At 35.0% G+C, this 15,351-nt stretch overlaps 1 protein-coding gene across 7 annotated transcripts in view; it reads left to right on the forward strand.

Moving 5' to 3' along the window:
* Positions 1 to 15,351, forward strand: part of FOXN3 (forkhead box N3) — a 496,195-nt gene that overhangs the window by 189,876 nt on the left and 290,968 nt on the right. For 3 of the 7 annotated variants that reach the window (XM_051977424.1, XM_051977430.1, XM_051977431.1), the window contains exon 1: positions 6,980 to 7,451. The exons of 1 other annotated variant lie outside the window; for it this stretch is intronic. The gene's annotated coding sequence lies outside the window, so the exon portion shown is untranslated. Of the gene's footprint in view, positions 1 to 461; positions 2,969 to 6,481; positions 6,945 to 6,979; positions 7,452 to 15,351 lie in introns of those variants that run through there. 3 more of the 7 variants (XM_051977426.1, XM_051977427.1, XM_051977429.1) reach the window with 3 other exon arrangements.

Raw genomic sequence — 15,351 nt, forward strand, 5'->3', positions numbered from 1 at the left:
ACTCAAAAGTGTGCTTTAATAGCTTAAAACTGGGATAAGACCTTTGTGACGCTCTGTGTTGATCTGAGGTTAGGTAACTTGGTTTTTAGTACTAATCCTGTACCTAATTATGTAGCTTTGGATAAATTCCTTAATCTCTTTGGGCCCCTATTTTCTTGCCTGTCAAATGAAATCTGAACTGGATGATTTTTAAGTTTCCTTCCAAGGCTTAAATTCAGTTATTCTGTGTGTGGCTTCAGGAGGGGATGGGAAATGTGTTAGACCTTTAAAAATACCTATAGTTTGTATAAATGGAAATTGGGAACTGTTGCATTAGGAATAAAAAGACACTAGACTCATAGGATTATAGATTTTGAGCAGGAGTGCACTCCCATGTTCATATAGTCCAATCTCCTAATTCAACACATGAGCCCCAATTACGTGATTTGCCCAGGGTCACATGTAGTAAGGATTCTTCTCTGCTCTACAACAAAACTTTGTTAAGAAGCAAAGGGAAATGCAGTTGGCCCTTCCAAATGAAGACTAACAACAGATAATCAATGAGAACTAAGATCTATGTTGGGAGTGTGGGAAATGATTGTATGTGTGAGTTCTTGTTTGAGTTCAATCCTACATAAGGAGGGGAAAAAAGGTATGGTAGAAAGAAAAGCTGTCCATGATGAATATGGAAATATTTTTAGAAATACTGCACATGTTTAACCTATATTGGATTGCTTGCTGTCTAGAGGAGGAGGGGGAGAGGGAAAAAATTTGGAACCCAGGCTTTTGCAAAGGTGAATGTTTAAAACTATCTTTGTTTGTATTTGGAAAAATAAAATACTATTAAAAAAAGAAAGAAAAGCTATTAGTTGATTGGGCAGCATCTTGGATGTCTACCAAAGTATTAACTGTGGCAATCCCAAGGCTGCCATAGGAGACTTTCTATGTCAGTTGCTAGATTGTTTTACTCAGACACATCTTCTCTTATTAGATACTTGATTTTGCAGATATTGGGGGGTTAGTTGGTTAGTGTTACAAGAAACTCTTCCTGGTAGGTGTTAAATATTGAACAATAATTCGTCCTCCCTGTTTAGATTAAATCTTGAACTAAAGCTGACTTTCTCTTAAGTCATTTATTCAATACTCATTTATTAAGTGTCTGTTATGTTTCAGATTCTGTTCTGACTCCTGGGAATCCAAAAAAGAATAAGTGAATAGTCCCTGTTCTGAAGCAATTTATAAAGGGAGTTTGGCATTTATAAAGCAGAGATGCAATGATATATTGGAAATGGCAAATAATTCCACCGAATTTAAAGATGGAGAGAGTGAAAGGGAATGATTTTGGTAGGGGGGAAATTTATAGCAAAATTCCTGAGGCAAAGCCTTAGAAAATTTCTGGACTTGTTATTTCTCTGAAGTATGAGACAAGGACTTTTCAAGTCCAAAGCTTGGATGAAACGTGGCTAGATGGCCATAGAGAATTGGGTCTGGATTAAGGAGAACTTAAGTTCAAATCAGGCCCCAAATACTTACTTGCTGTGTGACCCTGAACAAGTTCACTCTCTGCCTCAGTTTCCTCAATTGTAGTAATAGTCAGTTTTTTTTTAATTAAATGAAATAGTATCTGTAAATTGTTTCATACAGTGATGGGCACATAAGTGTTTGATAAATGCTTATTCTCTTCCTTTCCCCACCTAAAATTTATCTTTATTTTTCATCTATTGTGGATCTGAAAAGACTTGTTTTTCTAAGGGCACCAGGTCAAGGTGATATTCTATCCTAATGCTGTGACCATCTGAAGAGGAACATGGTTTAATTTTTTCTGGGTGGGATCTAGCCTTAACATAGACCAAAGATAGACTCTTATAATAGCTGTGAAATAAGGTCTTTGTTGGTAGCTGAGAATTTCTCAACAAATAAACCACAGACATGAACTTTCTTTTTCACCCACTTCCTTTGCAATTAACATGTGAGTTAGGGTGCCAACAAAAGTGCCATTATTGACCCAGAGAATTTTTTTCCTATGGTTATTGATTGGTTATATTTCATATTCTTTGACCATTTATTTGTTGGAAAATGACTGCTGTTAATATATATTTGTAAAAATTCCAAAGAAATTTGCAAATATTTCCCCCCCAATTGTTGGCTTCTTTTGTTTATGTGAAAGCTTTTCAATTTTATGTAATGAAAATTATTGATTTTTTTGTTCTCATCAATATTATTATCTACAGTTTAGCTTGATTAGTCGAATTCTCTCATTGATAGTACTGAGACATATCTTCTTTTCTGCTCCTCCTATTCAATTATAAAATGATCTTTTATATCTAGATCCTGTATTCTTTTGAAGCTTTTTGTGATATATGGTATAAAATGTTAGTCTTTACCTAATTTCTGATAGGCTGTTTTCCAATTTTCCCTGAAGTTTTTGTTAAATAGTAAATTCTTACTCCAGTAGTATAAATCTTTGTTTTTATTGAATACCCTGACAATATGTGTGGGTGCTTTTAAATTTTTCAGTACATAATTTGTTCTGTTGATCAACTGTTATTTTTTTTAAAACAAGCAGCAAATAATTTGGATGATTATTTTAGGCTCATTTCTTTTTCCACTTTTTTTTTTTTATCATTATTAACCTTAAGGTTCTTGATCTTTTTTTTTAGACTCCATATGAACTTTGTCATTTTTTTTTAATTCTTTAAAGTAATACTCAGGAAGTTTGATTGATGAAGCAGTATATTAAATTAACTTAAATAGTATTGATGTTTTATAATATTGGCATGACACAACTATGAACAATCCATCTATCTCCAATTATTTATCTTTATTCCTATAAGTAAAGAGTTTATTTACTTGTATAAGTTTTGTTATGTCTTAGTATATGAATTCCCATATTTTTATATTTGCTAGTTATTTTGTAGGTAATTTCTTTTTCTATCTCTCCCTACTAGGTTTTGTTGGTGATATACAAAGAGGCTGATGTGTTTTGTTGGTATGTTTTATATCTTGCTACTTTACTGAAATTATTGATTGAAGTTTTTATTTGAAACTTTAGATTCTTTAAATGAGGGGTGGCAAATTTAAAAAAGAAATATAAACATATTGTGTGCATATTGACTATATAAATCACATATTAATATTATCAATGCTCTATTATGTTTTTACTTATTTTGTTAACTATTTCCCAATATTTTAGGCTTGTTTAAAGACTGGCAAAAGCTTATCTGTAGGTAGCCTAGTTCTAAGTGTTACAACGTCTATGTAGAGTGTGGGTCCCTTTCCTTCAAGGATAGTTTTTTGAAGGAATCAGAGACTTGAGTTAGAATTTGAGAAAGGGGAAAGGAGGCATTATAATAGGTGAATATGGAGAGGCAGCCTTTTACAGGTATGAATTCTAAACTACTGCACTGGCTTGGAAGGCATTTTTACCTTGTTTCTTTCAAAACACTCTTCAAGATAGGATATCTTCTATGTAAAACCTTTCTTGATTGTCTCTAGTAGCTAGTTAGCCTCCCACCTTTTTGCCTTTCTTGGAGAATTCTCACAGGGAAAGCTCTCAAAAGGTAGTCAGAAAAAGTGATATAAGGATATGTTTAAGGTTTTTTCCTAAGAATTTTAGAATTGATTGTATGACATGGGAGACACTGGCATAGGACTGCCCAGCATGGCGTGCCCTCATCAGAAAAAGATGCTATATCTATATGCAAAGTAGAATTGAATTAACCCAGAAGAAATGTGAGGTGTGCAAAGTTAGAGAATCCACCCCAGATGTTCATTGGGATTATTTGTGCCCCACCTGTGGCAGAGCACTCCAACATCATATTGATCTGATTAGCCACAGTTGGACACACTAACTTGACTCTTAACATGGTGATGTCATTTTGGTCCTCTTCAAGAACAAAAAACAATAACTAAGTTCTATCTCTGATTATGTTTATGTTGTCATCCCCAGTAGAATGTAAGTTCCTTGAGGGATCTATTATTAAATGTATGGATTTATGATTGGATGCAAATTACTACCCAATCTTACCTGCTCATCCTCACCTTCCAACTTACCTATCTCCAGTCCATATCCTCCCCTGTTTTCCATAGGGAATTCACCCAGTGTTCCTGGAGATTTGAGGTAACATAGGTAGTATGGAACTCCATTCAAAACTGGTCTCGATGTCATCCCTGGAAAGTAGTTTAACCTTTGCCTCAGTTTCTTTATCAATAAAGTGGGAATTACTTTAAAAAAAAAACACCCTATCTTTTAAAGTTGACATGAAGATGAAATAAGATATTTATGAGGAGCTTTGTAAACTTTGAAATGCTATATAAATGTTGTTGTTGTTGTTATTACTACTACTATTATTATTATAGTAGTTGTTATTACTGTTGCTTTCTTTTGACATTGAACAAGTATATCGGTAGTGTTCTGGCTATTCACCTTGTTCTAACAGATCCAATGAGATGATATTTGGTTATATGTTGCAGTCAGCTCACATCCATATGTCTATCCATTGTCCTGTTTTATAATAATAATTTTTTAGTACTTTGGAAGTAGTACTATTCCATGCCTTGCTGCCATATAGCAATGCCAGTAGTTAGTATTAAAAAAAATAGGCTTTTGATTTCATAGAAAATTTGAGATCATTAGAGGAGCTTTGCAATTTCCTGAAGACAATTCAGCCTTTTCTTCCCCTTCTTTTGTACTCTGGACCCAACTCATCTTTCTGTACTGTCTATCCAGATCTACAAGGGGATATAAAAACATTAAATTATGTAGGGCATTTGCTATGTGGAATTTAAAACTGTGTGTGTCTATGTGTGTGTCTGTGTGGAAAGCTGTATGACACATACATACCTCAATATTCATAATGGAAAATTGGGTATTAGTATATAAATAAATATTTGAGGTCTAAAGGAAAAGATCATTTTCATCTGGTGAGAGGTATTGGTGGGGAAGCCTTCCTAAAGGATATAGCTTAAATTTCATAGGAATTAAAGCTGAGATAAAACTTTTAAAATTGCCTAATCCAACTCTGTTATGTTGCAATTGAAGAAACAGTTGATATTAAATAAGTTGTTCAAGGTTACAGTAACAAAAATCAAATCTAGAATTTAACCCAGCCCCTTCAAGTCCACATCTACTATGCTTTTTACTGGACCATGATCCTTTTTTTCCTTGATAACCCATCATAGATATGTTGTCCAGAATTTATTTGAATCTTTCTTCAACTTCTTTTTATTTACAATCTCATTCCCCATTGTTCCAGGAAGGAGATTTATAAGATCATTTTCTTTCTTCTTATTTTTATATTATTATTGTTATTATTATCACTTTTGCACAGAATGAATGTTTAACATATACTTGTTTATTGGCCTTTTATAAAGTAAGTCTTTGGCTTTGTCTACAGAATAATAGAATGTCACAACTAGAAGGGACTTCAACTCATAGAATGTTACAACTTAGAACATCATATTAGATCTGAAGAGACCTCAGAACATCAGAACATAAAATATAAATCATCAGAACCAGAAAGGATATTGAAACATGACATCAGAACATTTGAACTGGAAGAGGCCTTACAGTTCATTTATTTCTGTTCCACCATTTTACAGAGGAAGAAATCAGAATTCAAAGAGGGAAAATGAATTGATCAAGATACATTTAAGTTAGATCTTTTAAAAGACAGACACACTTTCAAAGAGACAAAGATAGAGGGAGAAGAAGCATGATGGAATATCTTTTCTTTGTAACTCAACAGCATTTTGTTCTAACTGAAGATGAGTTCTAGGGAGATACAGCACATACAGGCCCTGGCAAAGAGAATTGGGATGCATTTTAGAAATATAACAAATACACATCAACCCTGAAGTTTTTTTCTTCACTGTCACAAGCTCTTAAAAACACTCTGCCATTTGACTCAAATAGGAGCATCCCCCTGGTGTACTACTAAGATAATTGCTTCACTGCCACTTATGTGTGTGTATGTTTGCACTTTGAATGTTTATGGATTTAACTAATGGCTATGGATTTCCACATTTGCATAAGGAGTTAATCTAGTGAATAGAAAAGCAACTCTTAGCCTTTTCTGAAAATATGCTGCAGAGCTACAAGCTAGACACACTGAGTAATAGTGTGAGCAACAAGTCATTTTCAGTCATCTTGACTATACAACAGAGCACTGGATTGAGACTTTGGCCATGGACTAATTGCAAGATCTAAGCATCTATTAAGGGCCCACTATATGTAAGTGGAAAGATGAAAAGCATAGCCCCTACCTTCGAAGAACTCACAATCTACTGGGAAAGATTTAGCTCTTATATTAGTAATGTTAACTATTCAAACTCAAGTTTATGCAAAATGCCCCCAAACTCTTTGGGCATTTTAAAGCATTTTTAATGGCATAAAACTGCAATAAGACTTTTGGGATACCCTACAAGTTTTAATCACTTAAAACCATTCTAAAACTTTGGGACACACAGTATAAATTTACAACATGCATTACAAACATTACCTCATAGGTGTGGTACAAGGTAGAAGGTAATAGGAGGAAGCCATGTTGCTTAATGTAAATGAGTGCGAGACTGGGTTTAAATAATGCTTCTGACAGTAACTCTTGTGACCATTAACAAGTTGTTTTAATCTCTGTGAGCCTCAGTTTCTTCTTCTGTAAAGTGATATTACTAATATCTGTAGCATTGTTCTTAATGGGGTTATTATTATTAATAGGGGGCTTAAATGAAATAATGTATATGGGACCTTAAAGCACTATATAAATATCTTCTTCATCTTCCTTCTCCTCCCTTTCCTCTAAAGGAAAGAAATAGGTCAAGGTGGAAGGTCCCAGGAAAATCTGAGGTCAAATCATTTACCTATTTGATCTTTATATTCCTCATCTGTAATCTGAGAAGGTTGGACAGTGAGATGACATCTAATGGCCATTCTGATTTGAGCTCTGGCATTCTAGAAACAGAATTGTGTAAGTCTCAAGATTTGAAATCTTAAATCTTTTTTGGTTTTGCTTCTAATGAATCAGATGCCATCAGTCTCCCCGGGCAAATCTGACGTCACTTTGGGTCCTCCTTGGGAAAATCAGGAGCTGGGTGTGGAGCTGGGCCAGCAGGAAGCTCTGTGGCTTCCCACCAATGAACTGTGAGGTGAACTCACTCGTTAGACAGGTTATTGAGGCAGGACATGTGACAGTCTTTTCAAAGACTATTTTGCCAACACCCCTTAGCTATGAAAGTACAGGAATCTGGTCGGGTGGAGAAATCTTGAGAAGTTGAGACTTGTATGTGAGGTTGTTTTAGGCTTTTCCATTATTTTGGGCCTTTATTTAAAAAAAAAAAAGTTACTTTCCAACTGGTCAAAAGGGCCCTGAAATGCTGCACAGAAGAGAGAAAGGAAAAAGTGACTTCCTACTAGACTGAGGAACTTGGAAGAAAAAAATAGTCATAGTACATGAAGGCAAACCAGATTGCTGTCGGTAGGTGGCAAAGTACTTTACTATAAATATTGCAAGAGGCTTCTTTCCTGTGTGTGTGTGTGTGTGTGTTTTTTTTTTTTTTTTAATTCACTTTGCATTTCAAGATGACTGAAATGACTGAAGAAGCTTCCACTTCATGTGCTACAAATTTGAAAACAGAGTGGAAGGGGTGTCCTTATTTGGAAAAAAAGTTTGGCTCTGAATCAGATTTAAAGTAAAAGTCTCAATCTTGGCTTGATTCCCTTGTTTGGTATTATTGCATGCATGTTATATAAGTTCTTGGAGACCATTCAGTTTGCATTGTATAGTGTAGAGAGTACTGGATTTGACATCAGAGAATTTACCTTCAGATACCAATTCTGCCACTTAAGATCTGTGTGACTTAGAGACAGGTCTTAGTTTCCTTATTAGAAAAAAATCGGTGATTGGGTTAAATCAGTGGTGTCAAACTCAAAAGAAATGGGACCCACTAAACCCTACCTAAGGATCCTTCCAATCCCCATATTGACAATCTTAAAATGTAATATTTACATTTATTTTGTTACATATTTCTAAATTACATTTTAATCTGGTTTGGGGCCACACTTGGGCATGTTGTTGACTCTATATAGGCCAATACATATTTGACATCTCTGAACTATATCACTAGTTGTGAATTTGTGATAATGCTATCATACTTGTAATGGTCTTGAGCGGTATCCCCAATAGTCAAATTTGTTTTCATTTTCTTATTTGTGCTTTTGTCCATTACTCTGATTGCATTATGTGATTTTTCTTGAGATTGTTCTTTGAAATGTATTGTGGAGAACAATACGGTTCAATGTAATATGAATTGGATATGAATTGTGGCTCCGCTATTTAATACATTTTCGATCTCACACATTTCACATAAATTCTTGAGACCTCAGTTTTGTCACTTGTAAAATAAGAAAACCGGTTTAGATGCTTTCTAATACTCCTTCGAGCTTCAAATTACGAACCTGTAGATTTAGATATGGAAGAGTCCCCAGAGGCCAGTCCATCTAAACCAACCTCTGAATTTTACAGATAAAGAACTGACAACTTAAGTGACTTGCTGAGGTCACACATGTGGATATAGCATGACATGCTAAGAAAAAATAACCAGCAGTAGCTTATTCAGTGAATAAGAATAAGCATGTTAAAAGCACATGTGACCTGACCTTGTGTTGGGAGGGGGATATTTGTTTTACATGTGTTCTGACTTTTTCTGGCCTGGAAGTAGGTAGAAAGTTAAATCTTAGGTTTTTAAAAACATGGACTTTTTATGCAAATAGTTTTTCTGCTTTTAGTAACAACATCAGTAGCAAATATTATGTTTTATAGAAACAGAAGAGTTTAAAGTCTCTAATATCAAACAGGAAATGGAAAGTTATCTCCAGCCAAGTGGCAGGAATCCCCCCCTCAACTGTTTATCACTGCCCCCCAAGTCTAAGTGAAGAATTTTTTCTTAGATTTGCTTTGCAAATTATAAGTTTTCCTGGCTGTCTCAACCACAACATGACCCATATAGGCAGGTTGGAAAGAGGTATTTTGCAGCAAATAGTTAATTGCTGAAGCGCCATCTAAAGCTTCATAAATGGTTGAGAATGATTTGCTTTTTCAAACCCCCCCCACACACACACACACTTTGTGTCAATGTTGCCAGTCACCCACCAAATGCACATAAATATTCTTTCAGAAGACCTAAGATTCATTTTAAGGTCAGCCTTCAATTTTCAAAGAATATAATTTGCCTCTATATATAGAGCTTCATGATTGCTCCTAATAACTAATGGGGAGGGAAGGGGGGAAGGGGGGGCTCAACTGAGAAATAAATGCCTAACAGCTGTGTCTGTTTAAACTTGATTAAAGGCGGTTTAAAAAAAAGTAAACAAGTACAGAGGAGACAATGACAATAGAGAAAGACAAGTATCTCTTATTGTGAAAAGTTTTACAGACAGAACTTGCTCTACTTAGGAGGCCTGAGATGTCTGTGTTTAAAGTTTACTTTGCTGTTTGTCTTGAGTGGGATCAGTGTTGTAGTGAATAATTTATAGCCAGCATGAATGAGCTCATTAGTCACCTTTTCAGACTTTAACTGAGTTTCGTGGTTGTCATTACACCAGCCTTCTGTTCAGCCCCTGAACAAAATGACAGTTTGGCAGTTGGCTGCCTGTCCTAGGGCAGGCTGCCTCCTTTCAGGTCTGCTTTGCCTTTTGTGTACTATTGAAACCTTCCTCTCATGACCCTGGGCTGGTCCACTAAGTCTCAGGCTTCAGATGGCTTAGCTACTCCAAGTTCAGATGACATGTTTTTGAAGGAAATCTTTTAAAAAATGTTCCTTCCTTCCTTGCTAGACAAGATGAAGTGGAATGAGATGAACATTAGCTGTCCTTCCCTAGAATATAAGTTTCTTTTGATGATGTTTGATATTATATCCTGAGGTCACTTGAAAACACAGAAACTAGGTAGCAACTCGACCTGATAGAGTACGCAGATTTTTTTTGTCAGGTAAGGGCATTACGATCCTAAATGTGCTTGGATGAAATTTTGTTAAAACTTTGAAAATTGGTATGAGTTTGGATTAATACTCTGCAGCAAATTAGTTAGTTTGGATCATTGCAATTCAGAACAAGATTGGAAAGATGGGAGCAGACCAAGGCCCTGTTTGTCCCTAAGATTTGGAAATTCTTTTCTTTAAAAAAAAAAATTTCTCAAAAGTAATCTATTTTTCCAAATACATGTAAAGATAATTTTCAAAGAAAATTTTCAATTTTTCAATTTCATTTTTGTTAAGACTTCATATTCCTAATTTTTCTCCCTCCTTCCTCTCCCCTCCCTAAGACAGCAAAAAATACAAAATAGATTAAATATGTGTTATCCTCCTAAATATATTTTGAAAATTATTTTCATCCCTCCATTTCATCTTCAGATCCTGCTCCCCCAAGTTACAAGAAAAAAACTAGTAATCACATTAAATTCCTATAGCACTTTAGATTTGGAGGCTAGTAGTGTAAGAGAATGACAAACCCTGTATCTACTGTTGGGCATATTGGAGGCAGATGACATTTGTATGGAGGGAAATGCCAATATGGTTAATGCCTTATCCCTTTTGAACCTGGTCATGGAGGCCTCTAGATGGATGTGATAAAACACTAGCCTAGAAAAACAACAACAACAAAACACTAAATTCCTCTCAGTAAGTTCAATGTCATGTCATATGCCCACAATTGGCCAGAGTCCAGACCTTTCTGGCAAAGGAACGATAATGTTGACATCGTGGATGGAGCTGTTCTCCAATATTGACCCAGCCTGCCCCTAGACATCTTGTCCTGAAGCCAAGAGAGAGGAGGTTTTAGTCTCATGGATGTTCCAGTATGCAAAAGCACTTCTTACTGGCTTCTGTCATTGACATGGGTAGCACCCCTTTCTGAATTCCATATTGTCAAATAGCTGGTCTAAAAAATGTCTGTGGCAGATAAAAGATAAGTTAATGCTCTACAATGAACAAAACTGATATATTAAAAAGCATTGGGGGTGGGGTAGGAGGACCTGGGTCTAGTACTTTGAAAATAAGAACATTCATGTTTCTTTAGATACAAAAATGAGGTAGTATTTAACTATTCCTACTGGAAGAATTATTCAATTATTAAACTATCAGTGACCAAATTTATCCTGTATATCACTTTTTTTAGTACATAATTATTTACATATTGTCTTCCTTATTAGACCTCAAGCTCCTTCAGACTGTTTTTGTTGTTAAACACTCTTTGCATCCCCAGAATTTAGCATGGTGTCTGGCACATAGTGTTTCATAAAAGTTTATTGACTGACAGAGAATTTGCAATTTTATTAGCTATCTCCTCTAGAATTATATTAGTTAACATTTCTGTACTGTTTAAGAATCACCAAGCTTTATTCTAGGAGGTAATGAAAGTATTATTAGCCTTATTTGACAGATGAGGAAACTTTGGCACAGAAGGGCAAATTGGCTTGTACTTCTTTGTAACATAGTAACACAACTAGAAAGTGTTGGAGACAGAATTGTAACCCAGCTTTCGCCTTCCGTAGTAACTTGAATCTTACACAGTATTCAAGTGACCAGTCATTTGCAACCACACTTTGATGCTTGTGGGTACATGGGATTTACACCTGAATTGCAGTACTCTTTTAAAAATGAGGGGAGAAAATTTGGTGGGTTTTCCCCTGAAATATTTATCACTTAGGAAAAATGTAATCTAAAGAAATGTCCTGATGAACTTTCACCAATCTGGAAGGGGATAGATAGTTTGCCTTTAATTTTTCTGCATCAGGTCCTATCAGTTCAGTTGTAATTCAACACTAGTTGCTGATGGAATGATTCTTAGGTGGATATTTGTTGTGCCTTTCAACCCAGCAGGGACAAATCTAGACCAAATGAGCTCAGTTCGTTACTGTTTTTCAGAAAGTTCATCAAAGTTAGAGCTTTTACTTTGCTCTAGAGGGAAGGTTTTGCTTGTAAGGATTGACTCGTTTCTCTCACTCCCTACAAAGAAAATAAAGTGAGAGAAGTTTGTTTTTTGGCATTGTTAACACTTTGGCAGGCTCACTTACAGAGACCCGGGAGCCTTGGGGACTTGGTGTACTCACTGAAAAAGGCAATAAAACCTCTCAAACTTGGGAAAGGGAAAAAAAAAATGTTGTGGCTTCTTTCGTATAGCAAAGCTATGGATTTACATAGATAAAAAGTTTTTCCAAGAGGGTTATAATTCTTCTTGGGTGGAACAGTCAACAAATATTTTTTGATAACCCACTTTGCACTAAGCAAAGAATGGGAACAAGAGAAGTATAAAATAGAGAGTCCCTGCTATCAAGGAACTAAAAATTGGTGGACATTTAGAATCTGATTTTTCCCCTTTTCTATTTTGTTGTTCCTTTGAAAAATATTTGTGTTAACAATTTTGTTCCTATATCATTTATGTTTTCTTTTTTCTTTCATTTTTTCATTTAATAGTATTTTATTTTTTTCTAATTACATGTAAAGATAATTTTCAGAATTCATTTTTGCAAGATTTTGAGTTTCAGATTTTTTCCCCTCTCCCTTTTCCCTCCCTTCCCTAAGATAGCAAGAGAATGATATAGATTATAGGTTATATATATTCAATCATATTAAATATATTTCCACATTAGTTATGTTGTAAGAGAAGAATCATAACAAAAGGGAAAAACCATGAGAAAGAAAAAATAATAACAACAAAATAAAAACAGTATGCTTTGTTCTGCATTCAGACTCCATAATTGTTTCTCTGCATGTGTATGGCATTTTCCATCATAAGCCTTTTGACATTGTCTTAGATCACTGTGTTGCTGAGAAATCCTAAGTCTATCATACAATGTTGCTATTACTGTGTACAATGTTTTCCTAATTCTACTTTCTTTGCTCAACATTAGTTCATGTATGTCTTTCCAGGTTTTTCTGAAATCACCTGCTTATCATTTTTTATAGCATGATACTATTTCATTACATTCATACATTCGTACACCATAGCTTGTTCAGCCATTCCCCAATTGATGGGCATCTCCTCAAATTCCAGTTCCTTGTCACCACAAAAAGTTGCTATAAATATTTTTTATGCATATGGGTCCTTTTCTCTTTTTTTGTGATCTCTTTGGGATATAGACCTACTAGTGGTATTGCTGGATCAAAGAGTATGCACAGTTTGATAGCCCTTTGAGCATAGTTCCAAATTGTTCTTCCGAATGGTTGGATCAGCTCACAGCTTTACTAGCAATGATTACTGTTATAATTTTCCCACATCTCCAACATTTGTCATTTTCCTTTTCTGTCATATCAGCCAATCTGATAGGCATGGATGATAACTCAGAGTTGTTTTAATTTGTATTTCTCCAATTGATAATGAGCTTTTTTTTATATGACTATTGATAACTTTTAATTTCTTCATCTGAAAACTGCCTGTTCATATCTTTTGACCATTTGTCAATTGGGGAAAGACTTTTATTCTTATAAATTTGACTCATTTTTCTATATATTCTAGAAATTTTTTTTGTTTTAATTTTTTTAATAACTTTTTATTGATAGAACGCATGCCAGGGTAATTTTTTACAGCATTATCCCTTGCATTCACTTCTGTTCCGATTTTTCCCCTCCCTCCCTCCACCCCTTCCCCCAGATGGCAAGAGTCCTTCACATGTTGAATGGGTTGCAGTATATCCTAGATACAATTATATTCTAGAAATTAAAAATTAAATCTTTATCAGAAACACTGCCAGTAAAAATTATTTCCAGTTTTTCTGTTTTCTTTCTAATCTTGGTTGTATTGATTTTGTTTGTGGAAACCCTTTAATTTAATGAAAATTATCCATTTTGCATTTCATAATGCTATCTATCTCTCATTTGGTTATAAATTCTTCCCTTCTCTATAGATCAGACAGGTAATCTATTTCTTGCTCTCCTAATTTGCTTACAATATCATCCTTTATGTCCAAATCATGTACCCATTTCAAGCTTATCTTGATATACAGGGTAAGATGTTAATCTATGCCTAGTTTCTATCATGCTATTTTCCAGTTTTTCCAGAAGTTTTGTCAAACAGTGACTTCTTATTGTAGAAACTGGAATCATTGAGTGTGTCAAAGTAGATTATTATAGTCATTGACTACCATGTCTTGATATCACTTATATTTTCATATGTATTCCTCCATTCTTTCCCATTAGGTCTGATTGCAATGAAAACAACTTCCCACTGCTGATCATAAGATAAACTAAAAATACCAAATTGGAAGAAAAATTATGCTGATATTTATTTTCAAATAACTAATTTTCTTCAGGTTCATAGATTTAGAGCTCTCCAGAACCTGATTTTCAGTCCTGGATTTGTAATTATCTGTTGGTTGCTGGACAAGGAAGGCACTTACTTCTTCATCTGTAAATCATGGATTGGAGTAGATAGTACTCAGCACTCTAGAACTTTGATTGTCTAATGCATTGGTTCTCGAAGTATGGTCTAGAGAATCCTGGGGATCTCTGAAACCCTTTTAGAGAGTCTACAATTTCAAAAATAGTTTTTATTTCCAAAATGGTAAATGTCTATAAATATAACCTAGATAAACAAAAATGCTTTGGAGAGATCCTCAATAATTTTTAATAGGATAAAGATACTGAAAACAAAAGTTTGAGAACCAATCTAATTAGACTCTAATGCCTCCATTTTTCTCTTGGTGATTTTACCAAAGTTCTGAGGTCATCTCTATGCAGATGCCTGTCAGATATTCACACCAAATCCTCATCTCTTCAGAGCTCCAGTTTTGCATTTCCAATTGCCGTCTGGATGCATTCACCTGAATGGCCATGTCATTCTTCAGTCATTTTAATTGCATTGAACTCTTCATGACCCTATTTGGGGGTGATGGGAGTGACTGCTATTTCCTTCTCCAGTTCACTTTACAGATGGAGAAATTGAGGCAAACAGGGACTTGCCTAGGGTCACACACAGCTAATAAGTGTCTGAGGCCAGATTTGAACTCAGAAATATTTTTCTGCTTCAGGCTCAGCAATCTATCAGCTGTACCATGATTTGATACTCTGAATTTTCCAAACTGAACTTCTACCTTTTCTCATTAACCCTTCCCTCTTCCAAACTTTTCTGTATCTCTCAAAAGCATTCAATTTCCAAACAGCCACTGTTGACTCTTCACTCTCACTTATCCCATATATCTAGTACCTTGACAAGTCTCTTCAGTGTTTTCCTCCTCAGAATCTCTCAGGGTTCATGTCTATTGCCCTAGTTCATGCCCTCATCACACATATTATAGAATTAGCCTTCTAATTGTTCCCTTGTTTCTAATTACCCCTTCTCAATCCATTCTCCACACAGCTTCTAAATTGATATTCTTAAAGCAT

Source organism: Antechinus flavipes, chromosome 2 (assembly GCF_016432865.1).
Source record: "Antechinus flavipes isolate AdamAnt ecotype Samford, QLD, Australia chromosome 2, AdamAnt_v2, whole genome shotgun sequence".
Classification (NCBI taxonomy): domain Eukaryota; kingdom Metazoa; phylum Chordata; class Mammalia; order Dasyuromorphia; family Dasyuridae; genus Antechinus; species Antechinus flavipes.